The sequence below is a fragment of the Cetorhinus maximus genome, chromosome 11 (assembly GCF_964194155.1).
Source record: "Cetorhinus maximus chromosome 11, sCetMax3.hap1.1, whole genome shotgun sequence".
NCBI classification, from domain to species: Eukaryota; Metazoa; Chordata; class Chondrichthyes; order Lamniformes; family Cetorhinidae; genus Cetorhinus; species Cetorhinus maximus.
The window spans coordinates 80488258-80515335 of NC_135889.1; the positions used below are offsets into that span (position 1 = coordinate 80488258).

General features: G+C 43.1%; 1 protein-coding gene across 1 annotated transcript in view; it reads right to left on the reverse strand.

Moving 5' to 3' along the window:
- slc38a11 (solute carrier family 38 member 11) overlaps nt 1–16796 on the reverse strand; it is a 99423-nt gene extending 82627 nt beyond the window's left edge. Inside the window, exon 1 of the mRNA XM_078552314.1 lies at nt 16695–16796. The gene's annotated coding sequence lies outside the window, so the exon portion shown is untranslated. The remainder of the gene's footprint in view (nt 1–16694) is intronic.
- Between the last annotated feature and the right edge of the window lie 10282 nt (nt 16797–27078).

A 27078-nucleotide genomic window follows, 5' to 3' on the forward strand; every position in this document is an offset into this window, starting at 1 on the left:
CCTTGTAACATTGCAGTGAATTACGCTCATAACAAAGTTAAGTATATTTAAATTAATTGAATTCCAAAGGTGGGCCTCCAACATCAGAAGCCCTTCACCTTCTGTTTGATGATGACCAATTGCATCATATTTTACGAAGGTGCGAGGGAAACACCAGCCAAATTTGCCTCCATAAAAGCCAGCCCATTGTTTCTGTGTTCCATCAAGTGATGTCAGACACATTCTTTCAAAAGGTGGAGTTGGCTGATTACCAAAAAAAAAATCAAAATTTCTGGAGATTTTTGAACACCCTTAATAATGCTCCCCATTCCCCTCACCTTCCACCCTCACCAACCTCTGACCAGCTTTCTATGCCCCCTTATGAAGTTGGTTCTAATGCAGCCATGGTGAATGAGAGGCAACACAGCCCTCCTATGGTACTGAATTTTGTTTTTACAGTCCGCCAATTCAATTGTTTTCTAGAAAAAAATGTGAATTTTTCAGTATTTTGAACAAGGCAATTGCAATATAACACAGAATGTTTTGTAGGCTTTTAGTTCAAACACAGATATTTCAATTTAAGAAAAAAGAAAAAAACTTGCGTTTATATAGCACTTTTCATATATTGGATGTCTCAAAGCGCCAATGAGATATTTTTGAAGTGTAGTCATTGTTGTAATGTAGGAAATGTGGCAGCTGACATGTGCTCCGTAAACTCCCACAAGCAATGTGATAATGACCAAAAAATGTGTTTCTTTGTGATGTTGATTGAGGGATAAATTTTGATCAGGACATGAGGGATTACTTCCCTGTTCTTCAAATAGTGCCACAGGGTCCTTTAAAATCTACCTAAGCAGGCAGATGGGGCTACGGTTTAACATCTCATCCAAAAAAGCAGCACCTCCAACAGTGCAATGCGCCCTCAGTACCGCACTGGAGTGTCAGCCCTGGACAGGGACCAGGGACCCAGAACCATATGATTTAGAGGTGAGGGGGCTCCCCATTGAGCAATGGCTGACACACCCTGCAATGTTGAATTTTAAAAATCCATAAAACTCCTTTCATTTGACTTACAAATAGCATTTTCCATAGCGGCCAATATAACTTACTTAGTTGACCTACTTAGCAAAATTGCCTGCATTGCAGATTGGGAGAGCATTTTTGCCTTGCAAAAGAATTCTGAAGTGGGCATGAAGGACTGCTCACAAATAAAGAAGGCATTTGAGAATATCCAATATAATTATGACTTAGAAAGCCTTCCGAGTACGCCAGAAATTTATGGCTGCATGTCAGGACATAAGATTGAACATTAGTTCATTTGGTTATTGTAGGTTTCCATTTTAGAAAGGAAACATTAGAATGGTGTTGTTATTTGTTCAGAACGAATGTTAAAAACTGCAGATGCTAGAAATCTGGAATTAAATCAGAAAAAGGTGCAATTGCTCTGTCGGTCAGGCAAGATCAATTACCCTTCAACAGAATCCAAAATATTCTGGCCCGTAACTTCCGAGCTCCGGAACATTGTAACTGAGAGGTACCCCAAAGATGCACTGACCGCCAACCTCCATTGACCACCCAAGCCACCCCACCAACCCCCATCCCCACTACCACCTGAGCCCCCACTGACCAGCTGACCCCTGTACCATGTGCCCCCCCCCCACCACTGACCACTTTCTTGACCACCTGACCCCCCCCCACTGACCACCTACCCTGACCACCTGAACCACCCACTCACCACCAGACCCCACCCCAAGACTATCCGGCCCTCCCACTGATGACCCCACTGACCACCCCCCTGAACTCCCACTGACCTGACTTCCACCCTCTTTTGACCCCCAACCCCCCAAAATCATCATCCCCCAAACACATCACACCCCCAACCACCTAAACCCCCCTCACTGACCATCCAACCCCCCAATGACCACCCTTTCTGACTACCTAGCCCCCCCCACTGACCATCCTAACCCCACCCCCCACTAACTACCTGACACCCAACCCGCTACTGACCACCTGTTCCTCCCCATTGATCACCCGAACCCTCACGAACCACTAATCCACTGACCAACCTCCTAACCACCTGATCCCCCACTGACCACCTGACCCTCCCACCCCACCCTGACCACCCGACCCCCCCAGTGACCACCCACTATGACCACCCACCCTGACCACCAGCACCCCCCCCCACTGAACAACCTCCGACCACCTGAAACCCCCACTTACCACCTGACCCTGACCTCCCCCACCCCCACTGACCAAACCCCTGACCGCCTGTGAAGTGATGTATTATTGTTTTTATTGGCAACATACCATAACAAAGACAATAAGTAGACCACTTCATAACATCAATCATGTACTTTGTTTTTACTCCATTAGAATTCCTTGGGATTGCATTAACCCTTGCACCCGCCAGGTTTTTTGTACACCTTTCATTGTATAACTTGGCTGTCCTAATTAACACATTTCTCCACCGTGATCATAAATGTGAACACGGGACCCCACAGCACAGAGCAACTAGGTCTCTGTTCCAAAATGTTCAAACGAACAGAGGTCTAGTTCAGAGCCACGTAATTTGGAAAATATGCAATGTGGCATATATCACTGAACTCCATTTTAACACAGATGGCCACAGCTGCTTCTGCTGGCACTGACTGGATGTCAGGAGAAATGCCTGTACAGCTCCTCAGATGTGCGATACACCCTGTTCCTGGATGCTGGAATGGGGCAGTGTCTTGTATCAATAGTTCTTTGATCATCACCTTGAAATGCCAAGATGATTTGCAACTGTCCAATTTGTTGGTTGCCAAAAAAGCCAAGCAAGTTATTTCTTTGCATAGTTTCAGCTCTGCACTGTGGTGTACAAGATAACATCCTACCCTTGTGCATTCTGTGTTATTTAGGAGCCATTTCATCCCTAGCAACAGTATAGCTTCTAGATAAAGCTGTTACTTCTTGAGGATTGAAGGCTTGCATGTCACCTTTGCCAAAATGGTCTACCTCTCCGAGGGTTTCATGGACACCCTCCTCTCCCTCTTTTGGGCTTAGTTTTGCACAACAGAATCTTCTAACTAATAGTGAGCTTGCAAACTCACCTAACATGAGTGGCAGATCTTGCATGAGGAGAAACTTATGCACCACTTGAGAGATAATTCCCCTATACCCTTTGCGTTGTTGCTTCAACCGCCAATTGCTGGCCTCAAAGGGGAAGCATGAAGCAAGGGCCCCCAAAACTCCATGTTTTTTGGAAAATGTGTCAACAAGTGAATATTAAAGTTCGTGGCAGCATCACCACACAGAATTTGCTTCCTGCCGACAAATGAACACATCATATTTGCTTACCTTATCAGAAGCAATTGATTTTTGTTAACAGGAGGAAAGAAGCCTGTACGAGCAACACCCAGTTATTTAAATCAATATCTGAAAGTATCCCGCTTAAACATGGCAAGCTGTAGAACAACAGCCACATATATCATTCAGAGGCCTTCCAGTATTTCTTTTCAGCTAGGACCTTGTTACAAAACTTGGCAGTCTATTGAAATGCAGACACTCATTCAGCACAGCTATACTTCAGGGTTCATTTAACTGTCTGACAACCCCCAGCAGTTCATGAAGTCTGGGGGAAATCACCAAGATAATGGAAAATGTGGCAAGTTCACAAAGTCACGAGGCCCCTTAACATCTCAAACTGCCCTTGCCTCTTCCAGTGCCCTTGACATGTCATGAAGTATTTCATTATCCGCCCTGTCTTCAAACTCACAGTCATCTATTAGGTATTTCACAACCCAGTCTACTGTCTTCCCAGGATGGCAGCACAAGCCACATCCATGGTATCCATTAATTTTGACTATATTCTGTGGGAGAATCCATGCAGCGGCAATGTGGAAAAATCTGCTGATTATCACTTCCACCCCTCAACTCCATTCAACTCCTTCTTCCCACAGTCACCTCACTTCATTGACAACTTTATCCAGGAATAATTCCATTTTGGATTCGCATTTTCACAACCTTAATCCGGCTAGAATAAGATTACTGGTTCTGAATTTTGTGGGGAGCTCGTTGATGATTAAATACATAGGCCATAATGAGCATTTGAAAGAGTTAAATACTGGAAGCCCATCTGAGTTGATTATGTATGAGGAATTATTTCAATCACTAAGTGATTGGTCTTCCTCAGACATGTTTCTGTAACAGGCTCCATCATATGTCCTCAATATTTCCCTCTACCAAATTTCTACAGTTTACTCTATATTTCAGATTCTCTCTTATTTCATCTCTCTGGAAGAGTGTCTGCACTTGTGAGGTGAGATCTGAAGTGGCGAGAAAATTGCGACTGGTTAGGCTTTGAACAACACGTGGTTGCTCACAACTGGGGCATGGTATCTCTTCTTCTTCAAGAGCTCCAAAAGAGCTGACGTAACTATAGCAACATAGGCAATAGAAATGGAATTGTGAGCTGACTGCATTGCTGGAAAAGATTCTTTTGAGAATTGACTTTGTGGAGTGAAATATCAACCTCCCACATATTTACAAGTTCCAAGAGATGCATCACTGCAGCAGATGATAAACATGGTGAACATTAAAACCAACAACATTGCTTCTGCCTTCATACATTAACATTCGGGAAAGAGTAGCCCACTGAATGATTCATGGAATAAATGCCCTGCTGGCCCCTGGCTGTCCTCATCTTGATGACTCTCTTTGGCTTCACAGCCGTGTGTATATTCAGTACCTGCAAAGGAAAACAGTGGGTGAAGGTGAAACAGCAGGGTTGGAGATGGTTTCCTGAGGACAAGAAAATGGTGCTGCCTTAGTTTCTCTTAAAGGCTAATTGCCATCACACATTGCGGTACCAGTGCTTTTTAAATACTTCTTTGAAGCTGGGTCCAAGAGGAGACACTCACCATTCAGAGCAGTGTGAAGCTTCTCACTGCACAATTCAGGATACATTCACAAATTCAGGAACCTAGATGGAGATTTTGTTGCAGAAAGTTGCAAGATGGAAACTCTTGCACACCATCCTGGGCATATCTTGGCCACAACGTCATGAATGGTGAGGTCAGGCAGTTTTGGCAATAGCATGCATCATTGCGAACGGTGGGGCTGTGTTTAGATTTTAACTGAGATTAATTCACGCTAGAAGTCATACAGCTGTACCTGGATCCTCTGTGACCGACCCTTCACAAGCTGCATGATCATCAACAGCGTCTTGGTGATGCAGTGCACCTCCTCCTCGGGGTCCTTTCAAAAGAATAATTAGCATGTAATAGCCATGGCTAACTTAGCTTCCAAGGCTACTATGGTCATTCTTGGTGTCAGAGATTCAAGCCTTACCAGATCTATGGAGGATGTCTCTGAAGCTCCATGCACCCTGTGTGCTATGTTGCCATCCTGAACCTCATCCCGCTGTTGATCTGATTGCATCACTTCAGGAGAGGATATCACTGAGACACCTTGTACCCTGCCTGGCACATCGTCATCCAGAACCTCATCCTGCTGTCGCTCTGATTGTATCCCCATTGCTTTAAGAGACAATATCACTGAGACACCATGCACCCTGTCTGGCGCATCATCATCCAGAACCTCATCCTGCTGCTGCTGCGAAAGGATGTCTACCTCTTCAAGACCCTGCTGTGCCGCACCATGTTGCTGTTCAGGCTGGCCATAACCATTATGCATGTGCTCTTCCTTCAGGCATGCCACTTTCCACCTCCAGAGAGTCGATTCTGGAATTGTGCGTGTTGCCACCTGGCTCAAGATAACGTTTTGTCTTTACGTACAAATTTGTCTTCTCGTTAGCTCCATGGCTGGTCAAATTCAGTCTCGCTGGAACTGGCAGATGGGTGATGTGTGGTTTGAAGAAGCGGCAGTGCAAGGCTATTGAGTTTGGCAAATTTCTCTGGATTCAAACAAGAACATTTCTGTTGAGGGAATTTAGAGCCAGCCAGCATTTTCCCACTTAATGGAAAAGGCCTCCTTATGGTAGTCTGGGATGGGTGCGAGGGTCGTCAGAGCCAGAAGCTCCAGTCCATAAAGAAGCATTCACCAACCCCAAGTGCTGCCACTGGATCAGCAGGGCCTGTCTCCCAGGTCCCTGTAAACAATTTAATTTTTATATTGCTTTTGAAGACACCTCTGCCGCAAGCAGCACTCGCTTCGCTCGGTTGGGCGGCTGATGCCGCGGGTTCAGAGCCGCCAGCCCTGTAGCTGGGACAGCAGTATTGGGAGCCTGCCTGATGTCCTTAATTGGACATCGAGCTCGAAGGTGGCCATTTGGGAGCCATCCCACTGGAAATAGCCAGGCTGGCTTCCAGCAAGTGTGGCTTTGGGATGCCCTTTTGATCCTGACGCCTGTGCAGAAAACCTGCCTTAATGCTTATTTTCCGTGAAAAACCTAATTTAAAATACATGTCACAAAATACAATGATGTAAAGACATGTTTGGTTATCACTATAAACCATGTCGAAATTTGAAGTGGGATATGGAAAATAATGCACATCAGCAAATTTCCATTTTAATCTTAATCTACCTTTAATGCCAATTCCATCTTGGAGTGGAACCCCCGCATACCCAGGCTGGTGAGAGAAACTGTGGCTGGAAGGGAATCCCTCCACTGCTTTCTCTGCTGGGGGATCCCCATGTCTCAGCGGGTTGACACTGGGGAAATCTCTCCGGCGGGGGATCCCCACTACAGGCCTGGCCAGGAGATGGTGTCTCCCGGAATGAAGTCGGGGCAAAAGGTCCACATGCAATTAGATTTTAAAAGTTTACATTTAATTAAATTTAAAAAGTCTACATTTAATTAAATTTCAAATGTTGACATTTAATTAAATTTAAAAGTTTACATTTAATAAATGCTATCAGTATTAACAGCAATGCTAAACTTAATTGCAGCAAGGTGGAAGTTTCACAAATGTGGAACTCCTAGTTTTACCAGCACGAGTTACAAGACGGCACCAGGTAGTTAATTGCTTTTCACTTTTTTGGCACAGATTTCATCCCCATTTTTTGGTATCTATTTCATCCCCATGTGTGAAAATCACAAGTTCTGTCCTACTTAGAAGCCAATTGGCTGGTAGCTGTCCCAATGCTGCTCACTGATTGGTTACCCTGCATTTCAGTCACCGGGGTTTAAAAATAAGGCCGTGAGCAAGGGTGAGCACACTTGGAGTTATTCCCTCGTAAAGTAAAGGTACAGAGTGGCGCAGGTAAGTCACCTTGGCGCCAAAGAAAAAGCAAAATCCGGGGGGAGGAGATATTTTAAAAGGGTCATATGGAAAGAATCACAGAATCACACACTGCGGAAGAGGCCCTTTGGCCCATCGAGTCTGCACCAACATGTGAGAAACACTTGACCTACCTACCTAATCCCATTTACCAGCACTTGGGCCATAGCCTTGAATGTTGGGGTGGGTGGGGGAAAGAGAATTTAACAATGATCTGGTTGTTCAATTTTCACAACTGCATGGGGAGATATTTTAAGAGCCACGGTAATAGATTTTAAAAGCTGGGAGATGGCCTGTGAAGCCGGGAGTTGGGGGTGGTGGGCGGTTGAGGGGAGATGTGGACTGGGGATAATGAAGATGTGTTTTTTGCAACTGGTGGCGGGGGAGGGGGGGTGTGGGGAGCTGTTTTTTGACGTCGATTTCTTAAATCAATTCAATCCATCTCTCCATGTAAGTGTGGGTGGCTCCATCGACTATGATTCGGGGAAGGAAGACAGGAAACAGGGTGATGTATTTTTTAAGATGCAGATCCTTTTGCTTGCCGGTAAATCTCAATGAAAAAGCTGACAATTTGTGCTCTCAGCCATTGCAAATTAAATGTATTTTTGAAACACACTGAGGCATTCTTTCTCTGTCTGCAGAGTCCCGCAAAGGCATTAAGGAGCAGACGGCATCATCGCGCCTCTGAATCGCAAAGGCTTGGGACACTGCTGTTGAGACTGACAGCAGTGCCGACAATGTTCCCCTCACGACCATTCAAGTGAAGTGGGCATTGGAAAATCTATTGTTGCTAGGGTACATGTTCTCCACCAGCTGTCTACTCATTGTTTTTCATCGTGTTGGTTAATATTGTATTCTCACAGACCTGCATGGACAATTATGTGAGAATGATGCTTGGAACTTGGATGCCTGCTCATGTCGAAAATACCAACAGCCTTGTTAACATGTAATTTCTTTCTCCTGACAGAAGGATAAGAATGCCCAAATGGATGCCGCCCAACGCAAGCGGCTGAGGAGCTTGATGCATCAGCAGCTAGCGGTAAGGACAAAAAAAGCTAGCACTTCCCAGGCCCCAATGCAGCTGGAGGCTGTCACTGAATGCACCCAGCACCAGGAGGAGCTGCTGACCATTCAGTAGCTGGAGGCAGAGAAGGCAGCCCTCCAGCAGAAGGTGAAGGAGGTTTCTGTGATTAATCGAGGCCTCCAGGAGATGTTGGAGGAACTATTGAGGTTCAATCGCAGACTTCAGGATCAATTTCCTCACTACCTTCATGCAGAGTAATATATTTGTTTATTTAATGGCAACCCATATGTCACATGGCACAGCTATCTTAATGCAGATGAATCAAATAAGATTAACTATTTTTCTTGCTTTCTGTTGCAGCACAAGGACCATAGCAGTCTCATGTGAAGACTTTGCAGTCTGGGACCATGCGTCTCGGAGTGAGAACCCCACCCAGACCTTCGCAGATTGAAGCCCCACCCGCATCGATTTTGACAGTCGGGGAGGCGTGCACGTACGGAGGGCATTACACTCCAATGGATGGGAAGGTAATGAATGATTATTTCAATACTCCAGGTAAAATCAGTGCCGGTTCACACCTTTAAAAGTGATGGATGTCACAGGTAATGATATATATCATCATCTGCATTCATTCAGAGTCTGTATATGTACAGTAATTTAGTCTATATTTACAGATCTTGCACGCTGGCTACTGATATGTTCATTTTTTTCCCTTGCAGGGTGCTTTGAAGATCAGAGAGCAGCAGTGGGCAAACGTCACAGGCCAGAGGACAAACTCCTCATTTGTTAAGTCCCTGCTACTGCTGTATGGGGGTCTGACGTGCTCAGAGGCAGCTGTATATATGGTCGCGTGTGTCCACGCTTCATAAACACTGGCACACATCACGCAGCAAAACCCCTGCTCTCACCCAGGAAGATGAGCACTGTCAAAGGCAGATGTCCACATTTCTGATCTACTTCTGTTTCAACGTCTCATCTCTCCCTGCGATAGATGTTGCTGCTATTTTAATTGTGACTTCAGTTGTGACTTTAACGACTTCAATGAGCCGACGCTTATGTTTTTCCTCTTCCTTCCCCATCTGCAGTATCACAGCCTGAAATCAGTGTAGTGTAGTGGTGATGTGCAGTTATTTATATTTGTTCCCTTTTTTTCAGCAATAAAATTCATGCAGCTTTGACTGAAGCCTTTATTCAGAGTTATTTTGCCCGGGGTCAATTCCGAATTTCAATTTTGTATGGTTAACATTTTTCACTATAAAATTAGCACAGTTTTTATGCAAACTTTTACTCCTAGTTTTTTGTCTGGAACCCCAAATCTGCAGAATCACACTTATTAATCTTGAGCACCTCCATCCACACAAATACACATTGGAAAGGAACTGCGTATTTCCAGTTTTTGATATCAGTTTAAGCTCACTCGAGCCTGTACCAGCAATAAATATAATGAATAAACATATACGCAACACTTATAATTGCACCAGCAATGAAGGCCACCAGATAAACTGGAAACATAATCAGTTTGGACCGGCATTAGTAATATCACCAGTAATACTGGCAGTTCCTACTGGTCTACCAGTATTACTGGTGCCATAACCAGTATTACTGACACCATGATCATTTTTACTGACACCATAACCAGTATTACTGGCACTTTCTAGTGGAACACTAGTTCAGAACTGTTTTCCATTCTCCAGTTCAGTACTGGATCTAACTGGTACAAGTATTACTGGAATTTCCTTCTGGGTTACAGTCTCAATCATCAACAAAGTAATGGAAGGGGTTATCAACAGTGTTATTAAGCACTTACCAATAACCTAGAATCATAGAAACACAGAAAATAGGAGCAGTAGTCCATTCGGCCCTTCGAGCCTGCTCCGCCATTCATTATGATCATGGCTGATCATCCAACTCAATAGCCTGCTCCCGCTTTCTTCCTATATCCTTTGATCCCTATCGCCCCAAGAGCTATATCTAACTCCTTCTTGAAAACATACAATGTTTTGGCCTCAACTACTTTCTGTGGTAGCGAATTCCACAGGCTCACCATTCTCTGGGTAAAGAAATTTCTCCTCATCTCAGTCATTGATTCTCAGCTTAGGTTCCACCAAGTTCATGCAGTACCAGGCCTCATTAAGGCTTTGGTCCAAATATTAACACAAGAGCTGAATTCTAGAGATGCATTTAGGAGGACTGCAATTAACATCAAGGCACAATTCAACCAAATGTGACACCAGTGACCTCTGTAAAAGTAGTTGAGGACCAAGGAAAAACTTTCCACTGACTGGACTCATACCTGACACAAAGGAAGATGGGTGTTGTTGCTAGATACCAAACATCTTAGCCCCAAGACATCACTGCAGGATTTCCTCAGGGCAGCATCCTAGGCCCAACAACCTTCTGCTGCTTCAATAATGTTCTCTCCACCATAAGGACAGTGGTGAGGCTGTTCACTGATGATTTCCATTCAAAATTCTTCAGGCACTGAAGCAGTCTATGCCCATATGCAGTAAGACCTGATGAGCATTCAGAATTGGGCTGAAAGGTGACAACTAACATTCACGCCACAGAACTGCTAGGCAATAAGCATCTCCAAAAAGAAAGAGCCTAACAACTACCCTTTGACATTCAATGGTATTACCACCATTGAATCCCCCACCATCAACATCCTGGCTGTCACTATTGATCAAAAATTCAACTGGACCAGCCATATAAATACCATGGCTACTAGAGCAGTTCAGAGGCAGGGTATTTTGTAATGTGTGACTTACTTCTTGACTTTCAAAAACCACTCTACTGCCTGCAATGTAAAAATCAGTCTGCTTGATTGGCATCCCATGCAGAAGTTCAAATATTTATTCCTTCCAACAGGGCGAGTTGATGGCATAGTGCTAACATCACCAGACTAGTAATCCAGGGGCCCAGGCTAATGCTCTGAGGACACGGGTTTGAATCCCACCACTGCGGCTGGTAGAATTTAAATTCAGTTAAATCTGGAATTAAAAAGCTAGTTTAAGGAATAGTTACCATAAAACCAATGTCATTGTTGCAAAAAACTATCTGGTTCACTTTAAGGAAGGAATGCCCTTTAGGTCCTTACCTGGTCTGGCCTCCATGTGACTCCAGATGCACAGCAATGTGGTTGACTCTTAACTGCCCTCTGAAAGGGCATAGCAAGCCACACAGGTGTATCAAAACAGCTACAAAGTCCACAAAAAGGAATGAAACTGGACGGACCACCTGGCATTGAACTAGGCACTGGAAACAACAACAGCAAACCCAGTCCTGTCGACCCTGCAAAGTTCTCCTTATGAGCATCTGATTTGTGTTTCAAATTTCACATTCCCATCTACCCCCAATAACTTTTGATTCCCTTGCATAACAAGAATCAATCTACCTCTGCCTTAAAAATATTCAATGACCCCGCCTCCACTGCCTTCTGGAGGCATAGAATTCCAGAGTTGCACAACCCTCTGTGAGAAAAAAAAATCACCTCAACTCTGCCCTAAAAGAGCGACCCCTAATTTTAAACCAATGCCCCCAAGTTCTGGACTCACCCACAAGCGGAAACATCCTTCCCACGCCCACCTTGTTGAGAGCATTCAGGATCTTATATACTTCAACCAAGTTACGCCTCACTCTTCTAAACTTCAGTGGAAACAAGCCAGTCTGTACAACCCTTCCTCATAAGACACCCTGCTCATTCCAGGAATCAATCTAGTAAACCTCCTCTGAACCACCTCCAGCACATTTACATCCTTCCTTAAATAAGAAGATCAAAACTGCACACAGTACTCGAGATGTGGTCTCACCAATGCCCTGTATAACTGAAGCATAATATCCTTACTTTAATGTTCAATTCCTCTCCTAATAAAGGATAGCATTCCATTAGCCTTCTTAATTACTTACTGTACTGCATATTAACTTCTTGTGACTCATGCACTAGGACACATTGATCTCTCTGCATCTTGGAATTCTGCAGCTGTTCTCCATTTAAGTAATACTCTGCTTTTATATTCTTCCTGCCAAAGTGAACAACTTTACATTTTCCTACATTATACGCCATGTGTTAGATTTTTGCCCACTCACTCAACCTATCTTTATCCGCCTGCAACCTCCTTATGTCCTCTTCACAACATACTTTCCTAACTACCTTTGTGTCATCTGCAAATTTAGCTACCATGCCTTCACTTCCCTTATCTAAGTCATTGATATAAACTGTAAAAAGTTAAGGCCCCAGCACAAGACGCCTGCGGAACTCCACTCATCACATCCTACTAATCAGAAAAAGACCCATTTATGCGCACTCTGTTTCCTGTCAGCCAACCAATCTTTTATATATGTTACCCGCTACACCATGAGCTTTTACTTTCCGCAATGACCTTTGATGTGGCACCTTATCAAATAAGTTCTGCAAATCCAAGTACAGTATGTTTACAGGTTCCCCTTTCTCCACAACGCATGGTACTCCTTCAAAGAACACCAATAAATTGGTTAAACATGATTTCTCTTTCACAAAACCATGTTGACTCTTCTTGATTACCTTGAGTTTTTCCAAGCACACAGCTATAATCTCCTTAATGATCAATTCTAACACCTTCCCCATGACAAATGTAAAGCTAAATGGCCTATAGTTTCCTATTTTCTGCCTCCTTTCGTTCTTGAATAGAAAGGTTATATTTGCTACTTAACAGTCAGATGGAACCTTTCCAGAAACTAGCGAATTTTGGAAAAATAACACCAATGCATCTACTACCTCATCTGCCATCTTTTTTAAGACCCTAGGATGAAGTCCATAAGGACCTGAAGAGTTGTCAGCCCGCAGCTCCATCGGTTTGCTCAGAACCACTTCCCTAATGATTGTAATTTCACCAAGTTCCTCTGTCTCTTCCACCTCCTGATTTACAGGTATTACTGGAATGTTTTTTTATATCTTCCACAGTGAAGACAAAAGCAAAATATTTGCTCATTTCATCCGCCATTTCCTTATTATCTACTATTAAAACCCCATTGTCACTCTCTAGAGGACCAACACTCACTTTACTTACTCTTTTCCTTTTTAAATACCTGTAGGAACTCTTGCTCTCGTTTTTTACATTTCTAACTAGCTTCCTCTCATACTCTAATTTCTTTCTCCTGATTAACCTTTTAGCCATTCTCTGCCGTTCTTTATATTCTGACCATTCATCTGACCTGCCACTCATCTTTGCGCAGTTATATACTCTTTCCTTAAGTTTGATGCTTTCCTTAACTTCTTTAGTTAACCACAGATGGTTGGTCCTCTCCTTAGAATTTTTCTTTATAGTAGGAATGTACTTGTTCTGAATATTCTGAAATATCCCCTTAAATGCCTGCCACAGCTTCTCTATTGATCTATCCTCTAGCCGAGTATCTCAGTTCACTTGAGCTAGCTCAGCTTTCATGCCCACTTGGTTGCCCTTATTTAGGTTAAAATATTAGTCCTAGACCCACTCTTCTCCCTTTCAAACAGGATGTAAAATTCAATCATATTGTGGTCACTGCTACCTAGGGGTGCCTTCAGTCTGAGGTCATTAATTAACCCTGTCACATTACACAATACTAAGTCTAATATAATCTGCTTTCTGGTTGGTTCCAGGATGTGCTGCTCTAAGAAACTATCTTGAAAGTATTCTATGAACTCCTCATCTAGGCTACTACTGCCAATCTGATTTTTCCAATTTATATGTAGATTAAAATCAGCCATTATTATTGCCATCCCTTTATTACAAGCCCTAATATTTCTTCTTGCATACTTTGTCCTACATTGTGGTTGCTGTTAGGGGGCCTGTAGACCACTCCCATTAGTGACTTCTTTCCCCTACTATTCCTCATCTCCACCCAAACTAATTCTACATCCTGATCTCCTGAACCAAGGCCATCTCTAACTGTTGCGCCAATGCCATTCTTGATTAACAATGTTACTCCTCCACCTTTACCTAGCTTCCTATTCTTCTTGAATGTCATTTACCCCTGAAAATATTCAGGACCCAATCCTTCTCATCCTGCAAACATATCTCCATAATGGCTATTAGGTCACATTTATTTACTTCAATATGTGCTTTCAACTCATTTACTTTGTTATGAATGCTATGCACAAGTACAGAGCCTTTAATTTTGTCTTCTTGTTCTCTTTGTAATATTTAGCCTTGACTGTTGGTGTATTCTTATGATTTTTCTCTCTGTTCCTTCCTGCCATTCTCTGAACCTCGTTTCCCAGATTACTATTTTACTCTCCTGCCTTGACTTGGTTCATCTACCCAAGCTTGATCCCTCACCGCCCCCACCCTACCTTGTTTAGTTTAAAGTTCTCTCTACTTCCCTAGTTATGCAGCTCTTTAGAACGCTGATCACAGCATGGTTCAGGTGTAAACAGTCCCAACGGTACAGTTCCCACTTTCCCCAGTACTGATGCCAGTGCCCCACAAACCGGAACCTACTTCTCCCACACCTGTCTCTGAGCCAAGCACTAATTTCTAATCCTATCTCTAATCCTGTGCTGGAGAGGCAGTGGCATAGTGGTATTGTCACTAGACTGGTATTCTAGTAACCCAGGGTAATGCCTTGGGGAACTGGGTTCAAATCTCACCATGGCAGATGGTAAAATTTGAATTCAATAAAAATCTGGAATTGGAAGCCTGATGAAAACCATTGTTGATTGTTATAAAAACCCATCTGGTTCACTAATGTCCTTTAGGGAAGGAAATATGCTGTCCTTACCTGGTCTGGTAATGACTCAATGACTCTGAGCTCAAGCTGCAGACACTTACTGCAGATGAGTTTTCCCTGGATCACACTGTTATGCCATGACACATCACCTGTCCTGCCATCTTTATGTGTTTTAATCAACTACTTAATTATTTTATTCAATTATTTATTTTATTCTATTAATCTTAAAATTTTAAACGTTAGGAATAGAATTGACTTTAACCACTCACCAGATGCTTACTAGATACTCACCAAATAGCTAGCTTCTTTCCCTGTAGTCGAGCAAGAACTAGTTCCTACAGGGTGAACAAGTTAGAAAAAGCAAAAGAGCACCTCCCTCAATTCACCAAACTCCCAGCGCTAAGTTGAGGTCACAGTCCAGTGCTCGGTTGCATTCAGAAATATTTAGATGCACTGAAAATAAAGGCACTAGCTGAGCCCAGGTACAGAAAAAATAGTTCAAGCTAGCTTCCTTAATTAACTGTCTTCAGCTGCACCCCAATGGATAGCTTCTATCTCTCTGCTTGGACCCCTGGATGAGATTTATAATTTAAACAGTACTTGCAGTTAAATGTTAAATGCTAAACAATATTAGATATTTAGAAACAGATTTAAGGTTCGCTCAACTTACCAAACTCCCAGTGCTCTGTTGAGGTCACACTTCAGTCAAGGAGCCAAGGAGCCCATCTGCCTTTTTTAAACATCATTCTCAACTTGTTCTTCCACCTTTAAAGATTTGTGTACATACACCCCTTGGTTTCTAAGCTCCCACACCCTTTTTGAAATTGCATCATTTAGTTAATATATTCCTCAATATTCTGTTATTCTTACCAAAATGTATCACTTTACATTTCTCTGCATTAAATTTGATCTGCCATGCATCGACCCATTTTACCAGTCTGCCTATGACTTCCTGAGGTCTGTTACAATCTTCCTCATTGTTTATTACATTTCTGAATTTTCATAACAATGGCAAACTTTGGATTTATCCTGTATACCCAAATCCAGGTCGTCATTATATATCAAAAGAACAATGGTCTTAATACTGGCCTCTGGGGAACATCATTGTATGTTTTTTCTTAGAAGAGAGTGGAAAATGACTTTTTTTTATGATGGGTGGGCGTTGCACACAGAGGACTACAGGGTCTCAGCAGAGCAGGGACTTGATCCAATGGGTTCCAAGACAATTGGATGCCAGGCCCTGTTGTCAGACCTTAGCAAGGTCTGTTCATTATCATAAGTAGTGTAAGCTGAGCACCAGTGGGAAAAACAACCGTTAACCACAACTTTCTCATTTCTGTCCCTTAGCCAATTTTGTATCCATGCTAGTCACTGCCCTCTTGCTCCCATGGGTTTTAATTTTGCTAACAAGTGTTTATACTTCGACAACCCTCCGCTGTCTACTGTTAATGTATGCCTTCATTAGGGAAACTATGGCAAAATTGCTGTCTCACTGAATATTCATATGACGTAGGTTTTTAGATCTCTTAGACAACTTCTCATTCTGTCTCTGCGCATCAATCCACTGAAACCTTTTCAACACTCACTTCAAAGCGCTTGGATTTTTTTTTACAAAAACAAGGTATAAATTATTGATTTTGGAATTTTCGAGCATTGTTTGCTCAGCATCAAACTCCTGGCGCCGATGACGACTCCAGGCTAAAGGTATATACTCTGTTCTCTGTTAGCTGTTTGGATGAATGGCTTTTAATGAATGTAGAACTAAAATAAATAACAGGCGTGTTTACCAATGATCCCCGAGCCTATGATAGAGTTTATGAAATTGAAGCTGGCTGATGAAAGGTTGCTTTTCTCCCCTTCTGTCGCGTTCTCCTTGAAAACCAACGTTCTTTTATCATCCACATCGACCACCTACGAAAAGCCGGTGCGCAAAATTCATTAATAACCAAAAAGATGAATTCATGAATTCCAATCATTTCAGTTTCTACACACCCATTTTCATGTTTTAGCAAACAAACCAGAATTACACTTTCCAGAACACTGGCATTTCAATTGGTTGAGGCTATTCAATATTGCATTTCACATTTTACTCAATGCTTCACATTTTACTTGTCTCTGAATTGTGGATTAATAGTTGCGAAAGCGTTCGATTCTGCGCTAACAGATTAAGTTTTTCTCCGTAAATGTTTGTTTCAATCCAGCACCACTGATCAACATAGCAGTATTATGTGGTATTTATAGCAGATGCAAATATTGGGTGTTTAAAATGACAATTTTCCCCTTACCTCGCCGTAGGTTTCTTGCATCTCTTGGTTTCCATCTTCCATGTTGAGTGCCTTCATGAAGATAAGAAAGAATACTTGGAGTTTTTTTACTTTAAAAGGTTGTGTGGTTGAAGCTGCCGTGCTATACCGCTGTGTTCGAGGCGTTTTACGGACGCCGGGATGAAAGCCTTATAAGGAAATTTAGCTCCTCCCTTACCCGCCCCCTCTAAACGGACCCTGCCACCCGGATCCAAGTGAGGGATACAATGTAAAATTATTAACTTCATTATTCCAAGAGAGCGAGCAGTACAATTTTTCTCTTTCACAAAGTAGCGTCCAAACTTATACTGTGGGAACAATGTTTCTTTTAAACACAGAGGTTAACTCCACTACAATATAAGAACACTGATAATGAAGTTAACCCCACCTCCCTCACTTGTGAACTCTGCTAGAAACATTGTCGTATTTTTCCATCCAAATTTACTTTTCGGTTAACAGCGCTAGACGTATCTATGCTTTGGAGTTGGACAATTTCTAGTATCAGGAGCCGTTTCCAAATTATCAATGTGAAAACGGAGTTATATTTCTGTTCATGGCGTTATTATTTCTTAACGGTTTCGGTCAGAATTGGAAGCTACATATAAACTACAATTATCCATTATTTTTAAATCTAAACTAAAATCTTGTTAGTCTTTCCACCCCACCCCCACTAGAGCTGTACTTTGAATATCCTGTCTTCCATTCTTAATTAGCACTTTTCTCAGACAAATGTCACCACCTTCGACACCTCTTTGACCCTTTTGTCTGTGACATCTTTTGATTATCTGCTCATCTCCACAATCACCACACCCTCAATGTCTCTCTCTCCCCCACCCCCCACCCCCACCCACCTTAAACCAATTTATATTTCTCCCTTCTTCTAACTATGCTTCAGTTCTGCCGAAGGGCATGAAGGCTCGAAACGTTAACTGATTTCTTCTCCGCTGATGCTGCCAGACCTGCTGAGTTTTTCCAGGTAATTCTGTTTTTGTTTTGGATTTCCAGCATCCGCAGTAGCTTTTAGCTTTTTGTTTTTAAACTACAATGTGCTGACTGGCATGGCAGGACTTCCCATTAATGCCCAGCTCCAAGAGATTTAAAGCCACCTGAATATCAGCAATCTGCCAGTGAACCCCATCAACCACACTTGATCTTTTCACCTAGAAATCAGTTAGATTGAGTGATAGGTTTAGTGTCATATATCTGAAGCTAAACACAAGCGCCAAGTGAAAAACTGCCAGCATTCACACTAGACAGCTACTTACACTGCATTTAATTTGAAATTTGTGCCGAAAGCTTATTTATTATTGGTTACAATATAACTGGCACCCAGGATAAGGCTGCAATAACCAGAATTTGAAGAACTTGAAGAAAGGGGCAAAATGATTGCTCCTAGTTTCCGGCAGATGTGATTAAATGTGGCGCTATTTGAAAGATGTCTAGAATTAATGTAAAGTAAAAACAGAAATTGCGGGAAGAACTCAGCAAATCTGGCAGCATCTGTGGAGAGAGAAACAGAGTTAACGTTTCAAGTTTAACATGACTCTTCATCAGAACATCTAGAATTAATACCTGGTGCACCTTCTTTTCTTCTTGCATTGCTGTTAATGATGCTAATCCTTCATCTCTGACTCCCTACACCACCTGCATGCTGAGGTCTTTCGTTGTGTAAAGTTAGGGATCTTGCAGCAGATGACAGTGTATTTTGGGATTGCTGTATAAGGCAAGATGTTCCCAATTGATCTACATCTGAGATGTTGCTTCAAAATCTGAATAGCATGTTTCATAATTATCATCGTAGCAGCAGTTTTCTTGTGCATATGCCTTTTTCAGGTCATGCTATATGCATAATTCATGATCTGAAACTTGTTTCTCTCTCCACAGATGCTGCCAGACCTGCTGTGTATTCCCAACATTTGCTGTGTGTATGCATGATTGTTGTGGCTCCATGGAATAACATTGGCCTCCCTGATGCTATGCTTCCATTCTTTATTCCCCCCACCCCCATCAAATAGGGATGGTACAGATCACCTTAAAAGGAAAACCTCATGAGAACTTTCAAGGAAATAGATATTGATTTGATCATTCTACACTGGGGTTGTGAACATTAGGATTCTTCAGTTTGGAGCTGGAATGGTAACATGGACGCAGTCAATGATCACTATAGAATCTAGGAAAACCAGCAGTTTTATAGAATTGTGATATCTTCTCACATTGCAGTCATTGGTCAGTGGCAAAAGAACTGAATTTAATACCCCAGATGAAGAACATACCTTTAATGCATCTTCCACAGAAATATGCCTGACTGTGCAAATATCCCCAGTTCTGTCCTAGAAAAGGCAAGACCTAGAAAAACTGAATACCACATGGGCTTTGATGGTTCTCGAAAGTGCCATATGGATGTATTTTGTTATCTGGAGCGCATCCTAAAAGAGATGGTACATCTGTACCTACCTGCTGTACCTCCAGCTCCTTAGGCACATCTCCATGATTATTATCAGGCAGCAGTGTCTGAAAAGGTAGACCCACTGGTATACCATGCCAGTGAAACTTGGCAGCAAATCTTGCATACCCCCTTACTTCCTGGGCAACCGCATCTTATACATGCTGGGTATCTGATGTCAAGGCACTGGAAGTGGAGAACCAAATATTTCCCCATAGTGCAGCAAAACCTAAAATATGGAAATAAAATTAGCAGTCACTCATTTTTAAATGAAATTTCCTGCATTCAGACAGGTGTCCTCCAGTGATGTTTACTTCATTTGAGTGAAATTAATACATGGAATAAACAATGCATTAGCATGATACCCATGCCTACCTAATTTGTCAGTTTCAGTGAGATTAATGGCTGTCAGATGTTTTGAGTGTGCCAGTAAATGCTGAGAGGCTGTTTCTCCTAGGTGGAACATCTTGAACTATGAGTCACACAATAAGGGTTCAGCCACTTAGGACTGACATGAGGATTGTGAATCTTTGGAATTCTCTTCCTCAGATTACTGTGGATGTTCAGCCATTGAGTACATTCAGGAATGAAATTAATCAATTTTGGGGCACTAAAAGTATCAAGGAATGTGAGATAAGATCAGTTGTAGCGTTTATGTAGAAGATGAGCCACAATATGACTGAAAGTGGAGCAGGCTTGAGTGGCCACATGACCAATCTTACTCCTACATATGTTTATATGTATTGGTAGTAAAAATCTTTAGATAGGAATTTTGTAATGGATGTGCTATACATCTGACATGAGTGCCTATTACTGTACATTTGCCAACAACTTTAACCTTAATATAGACACAAATTTTTAGGATATTGCAAAATACAATAAAGCACATGTTATGAAGAAATTCTGGTTATATAAACATTAGTTGCTATTTAACTGCAAGTAATGCAAAGGAATTTTTTGAATTTTATTTAGCTCTCTCCTGGTCTTCTGCATAGTTAGTTAGAGGATTTAGTTTTGGTCAATGTGATATACAATGTATCATCAACATGACTTATTTATGGTGATTGGATAGTAATATATTTATATTTTATTGCTAGTATTATGTAGTATTTTTGACACAAACTATGTAATTAAGTCCACATTTTGTAGCAATTGTAAATATTAATTTGTTTAGATATGTAATCAATTTTAGGTCTTACCTTTTTTAAAGTCCAGGATCTGAAGGAAGTTGGTAAGAAAGACATTGCAAGATGTTGTGGGGACGGAGGAGTGTTATGGTTTGCACATGTTGGGAGGGTGATCCAGTGGTGTGACAGCAATTGGAGGAGAACATGAGTTTTGGGGGACAGGAGCAGTGGAGTAGTATAGTGTAGCAGTATTGGGGAGGGTCTGCCTTGGTTTTCAAAGTAGTGGAGGCAAATTGCAGACTTTGGGAACATCACATTGGGAGAGTGAAAGCCAGGTGGAATGTTGGGATGTGGAACTATTCAATCTGGGTCATTACTGTGAATGCTGATTTTGGTTCGAGAGAGTATTGATGTGTTCCTGGGCAATAGTGGGGGAGCAGATTGTGAGTTATTGCTACACCTCAGCCTCATTAGGCACATTTCCATTATAATCACTGGGCAGTTACGCCTAATATATTAGACCTACTGTGTAATGTACCAATGGAACTTGATGGTATATCTTGTATACAACCTAAGCTGCTGGACAACTGTCTCTTTCTCTTACTGGGTCTCTGATATCAAACCAGCGGGCTATGAGCACTGAATGCTACCTCAGAACAACAAAACCTAGCATCTGAAAATAAAATGGAAAGCAATAGATTTAAAATTAAATTTCTGGCATTCAGACAGGTGCCTTTATTCCTTTTGCTTATTCCTTTTGAGTGAAATTAATGCATTGAATGAATGATGTTAGTATGCCCCTCATATCTACCTAATTTGTTCATTTTAATAAGATTAATGGGCTGGCAAATGTCTTGAATATATTAGTACTTGCACAAAAAACTCTTAAGAAAGCAAATGTGTAATGGGTATACTATACTGCTGACATTAGTGCCCATTTGCTGAGTATTTGTTACTGGCAGAGTATAGGTTCAAAATCGAGTTTAGGGCTGAACAAGACATTGGCCAGGGACAGGGAATCAAGTCACGTCAAGGATATGGAGTTTATAAAGATAATGGCTTTGGGCTCCCCAGTGTTCAACGCAAGAAATTGTGGCTCACCCAAGACTGAGTATCAGATAAGCAACTTGGCAGCACAGGGGCATTGGAGATTTTAAGATAAATGGTCTTGATGTAGGGTTGGGTGTCATCACTGTTCATCTGAAAGCTGATCCCATGTCTTCAGACAATATTGCAAAGGGGCAGCAAGTAGATGAGTAAGAGGATGGGCTAAAGGCAGATCCTTGCGAGACTTCCAAGATGCTGGTGCTGGGCTGGGAAAACAAATCATTGATGGTCTATGCAGGTAAGTGTAGAACAAAGCAAGGCAGTCTCACTTCGTTGCACAATGGAGGAGAGGATGTTGGAGAAGGATAATGTGGTCAATCATGTCAAAGGCTGTAATGAAGAGAGGTAATGCACTTTGTCATAGAGAATGTTGGTCGTGATTTTAGTTAGGGACATTTGAGGCAGGATCGTGATTCATGAGGCTCTAATGGGGAGTTTGGAAGTGAAGGGCATGGATCTGGAGCTCAACCACACATTCAAGGCCTTAGGACAGGAAAGGAAGGATGGAAATAGAATAATAGTTTTAAAAGGCAAAAGGATTTGAACATAGTTTTTAATTCATTCACAGGATGTGGGCTTCACTGGCTGGGCCAGCATTTATTGCCCATCCCTAGTTGCCCTTGAGAAGGTGGTGGTAAGCTGCCTTCTTGAACCGCTGCAGCCTATGTGGTGTAGGTACACCCACAGTGCTGTTAGGGAGGGAGTTCCAGGATTTTGATCCAGTGATAGTGAAGGAACAGCGATATATTTCCAAGTCAGGATGGGGAGTGACTTGGAGGGGAACTTCCAGGTGGTGGTGTTCCCATCTATCTGCTGCCCTTGTCCTCCTAGATGGCAGTGGTCATGGGTTTGGAAAGTGCTGTCGAAGGAGCCTTGGGTGAATTTCTGCAGTGCATCTTGTAGATGGTACACACTGCTGCTACTGTGTGTCTGTGGTGAAGGGAGTGAATGTTTGTGGATGTCATGCCAATCAAGTGGGCTGGTTTGTCCTGGATGGTGTCAAGCTTCTCAAGTGTTATGGGAGCTGCACTCATCCAGGCAAGTGGGGAGTATTCCATCACACTCCTGACTTGTGCCTTGTAGATAGTGGACAGGCTTTGGGGAGTCAGGAGGTGAGTTACTCGTCACACGATTCCTAGCCTCTGACCTGCTCTTGTAGCCACAATGTTTATATGGCTAGTCCAGTTCAGTTTCTGGTCAATGCTAACCTCCAGGATGTTGATAGTGGGGAATTCAGTGATGGTAATGCCATTGAACATCAAGGGGCGATGTTTGGATTCTCACTTGTTGGAGATTGTCATTGCCTGACACTTGTGTGGCGCGAATGTTACTTGCCACTTGTCAGCCCAAGCCTGGATTTTGTCCAGGTCTTGCTGCATTTGGACATGGACTGCTTCAGTATCTGAGGAGTTGCAAATGGTGCTGAACATTGTGCAATCATCAGCAAACATCCCCACTTCTAACCTTATTCAAGCCATTTAAATAAAATTGAAATGATAACAAGTATTATACATATTGCAAAGTTAAATGTTACCAGAAAACCACCCAAAGAAACAAACTGCCTACACTGAATAACACTGAACACTGCTTTTATCAGTACCTTGCACCAACATGCCTTCTAGTCCAGTGTCTCATGTAATGTTTGTGAATGATGTTGGCAGCATGGCAGCCCTAGCACTCAACCTTTTGCAATCAGTTATATAAACTTACACATCAAATTTTTAATTATGTAATTGCACATAGACCAAATATCCAGTCATTTTATTGAGTTGTTTTTATATATACATAGTTTGCAGAGACACAAAAATTGGCTGTGCTGTAAATAGCAAGGAGGATTGCTGTAGACCGCAGGAAGACATTGATGGATTCTTTAGGTGGGCAGAAAACTGGCAAATGAAATTCAACCTAGAGAACTGTGAGGTGATGCATTTGGGGAGGTGAAACAAGGGAAAGGATTACATAATAAATGGGGGGATACTGAGAGGTATGGAGGAAATGAGAGACATTGGGGTGAATGTCCACAGATATCTGAAGGTAACAGGACAGGTCGATAAGATGGTTAAGAAGGTTTCCTTTATTAGCCAATACATAGACTATAAGAGCAAGGAGGTAATGCTGGAACTATATAAAATATTAGTACTTGAGTACTGTGTGCAGTCCTGGTCACCTCATTACAGAAATGATGTAATTGCATTAGAGACAACATAGAGGAGGTTCACAAAGATGCTGCCAGGATTGCAAAATTGCAGCAATGAGGAAAGATTGGATAGGCTGGGGTTATTCTTCTTCTTTGAACAGAGGAGGCTGAGGGGAGATTTAATTGAGATGTACAAAATTGTTAGGGGCCTGGATAGAGTGGATAGGAAGAGCCTATTTACTTCAGCAGATAGATCAGTGACAGGACATAGATTTAAAGTGATTGGTAGAAAGATTAGAGGGCAGATGAGGAAAAATGTTTTCACCCAGAGGGTGGTAGGGGTCTGGAACTGACTGCCTGAAAGGGTAATCGAGGCAGAAACCCTCAACTCATTTAAAAGGTGCCCGGATTATGCACCTCAAGTGCTGTAACCTGCAGGGCTATGGCCCAAATGCTGGAAAGTGAAATTAGGCTGGCTGGCTTGTTTTTCTGCTGGCACAGGCACAATGGGCCAAGTGGCCTCTTTCTGTGCTGTAAACTTTCTATGATTCTAAATACTCATGTGCGAGAAAGCAGACATTGTGACGAATAGATTACACACAGCAGTACATGAATTTCATACGAACAGGTGGGAAAACGCATTTACTGGTTTGGCAGGCAAATGTTAAAGCACATAATTAAGCACGAGTTTGTTCCCTTTACTGCACCCCATCTCACCGAAATAGATGTTTTGTTTCCGAAAGCCTACCGGGAGGTTTTGGCTGTGTCCTCACTGAGATTAACTGTAAAATATATAAGCAATATTACAACATGGCACAGATAAACTTTGTACTGGAGAAATATCAACTTTCAACACTTCGGAAAATTCTGGTTGTGAAGTGAAATTGATCCTCTGGGATTTAAATTATTTAAATAAGTAATAGACGGCTGACTTCACGTTAGGAACTCCAACTCCCTGCTGTGTGAACAAGCACAAGCAGGCAGCCGGCTGGGGGTTAAAGCTCTGCTGTTTAACTTTCAGTCACAACGTTAATAGAAATAATGCGAGAACATTTGCAGTGAACCTTAAAAACAAATCATTGACCCGGTCAGAAGTTGTGGTCTGAATCCCCCACTCACACCCATCGCAGTCGGACTAACACTTGCTGCCGGCTGCTGATCCCTCAATTCAATTCACACCCCACCAATCCCATCACAGCCTGCCAAGATCCCAGTTAACCGGAGTCCTCCTGGCTTCCTTTTGGTTTAAGGAGGTTTGAATTGCATTGGGCGGCGCTGCGCTGGATGTGATGTCACCGCATGGCAATGCCTCGTGTTAATGGGAGTTGTTTTTTTCCCCCTTGGTTGCTGATGATGAGTTATGGGACTGAGCTTCATGGGCTTCCGGTCGGCTTTCTCTTCTGACTGTTTAAAAGCCGGCAGTTTTTTGTCAGTCACCCCCCTCCCCCCACAAAACCCCAAATCTTGCCACGTCCGGCGTCTGCCCAGTTCACTTAGTGGTTGCACTGGCCCTGATTGGCATCGCACTGATGCCTACAGGGGAGTTAAGGACATTTCCTTTATTGTGGAGGAAATGATATGTGTTTGCATCCAGTCTTTCTTTATTGGATATGCATATTAGTGGCCAGTGTCATACTCGCCAGTCTATTTTTTTTTTAACTGTAACAACATACACATTTTATTTTTCAGGTCCAATAAAGTCCAAATGAAGAAACTTGAAATATAAACAGTGCTGGAAAAATTCAGCAGGCCCGGCAGCACCCGTGGGGAGAAAAAACAGCCAATCCTTGATAATTCTCGCCAGTCTATGGGGCACGTTGAACATGCAGGCTCATTTGCCACCCCCCACCCACCCCATATATGCATTGTCAAGGAGATTGTCTGAGATTACTCTCAGTAGGAATACTGGCTGGGATTTTCCAGTTCCAACAGCAGTGGGTGTAATGGCAGGTATGGGGGCAGTGTGGCAGGAGCTGAAAAATCAGTTTCCCATCAGCGTGAAATGCTGGCAGGAATGTGCACCCCCACCTCTCATGGCAGGTCGCCATTCCCACCAGGGGCCAGCGTGAAGCCATTTTGCCTCCCTTTATGGGATGCAGATGAAGCCCCAACCGGAATTGTCTCCCACCACACCCCCCACCCCCCCCACCCACCCCCAACCGTCCGTGCCATCGGCAGAATAACACATCGGGTCCGGAACAAGTCCAGACCAGTGTGGTAACATGCGGAGACTGGAAGATGGAGGCCTCCAATGACCATGGACCCTAGAGCACCTCGTGCAGCAGAATTGATGGAGAATCAAGAGAATCAACCAGTTGGATCTTCGCCCTGCAGGAGATTCCAGGATGTAGGTCTTCACACTGCAGATGGTCAGCTGAATGAAGAAATGTTTGGCAGTGATGGTCTGTGCTTGGGAGGGATTAGACAGGGAGGAGAGGAATGAAGAGTTGGGGTGGGTGTGAAGGCCTTGCAGGAGGCAGGGGTGGCTGGGGCAAGAGAGAGATGTTGCTGGGGTGTGTGGAATGGGTGAGGTGGTTTATGGAGCAGGAGGGTGGAAAGGGCCATGATGGAATGTAGGCAGGATGAGGGGGTGGTGTGCAGGTGTAAACAGGCACAGGGGAGTGTGCAGGTGTGAATGGGCACGAGGGTGTGTGTAGGTGTGAATGGGCACAGGGGAGTGTGTGGGTGTGAATGGGCACGGGGGTGTGTGCAAGTGTGAATGGGCGTGGGGGAGTGTACAGGTGTGAACGGGTGCGGGGGAGTGTGCAGCTGTGAACGGGCACAGGGGAGTGTGCAGGTGTGAACGGGCACGGGGAGTGTGCAGGTGTGAACAGGAATGGGGGAGTGTGCAGGTGTGAACAGGTGTGGGGGAGTGTGCAGTTGTGAACTGAGTGGGGGTGTGTGCTGGTGTGAACAGGCACAGGGGAGTGAGCAGGTATGAACGGGCGTGGTGGGAATGTGCAAGTGTGAATGGGCACAGGGGAGGCTGTAGGTGTGAACGGGCACAGGGGTGTGTGCAGGTGTGAATGGGCGTGGGGGAGTGTACAGGTGTGA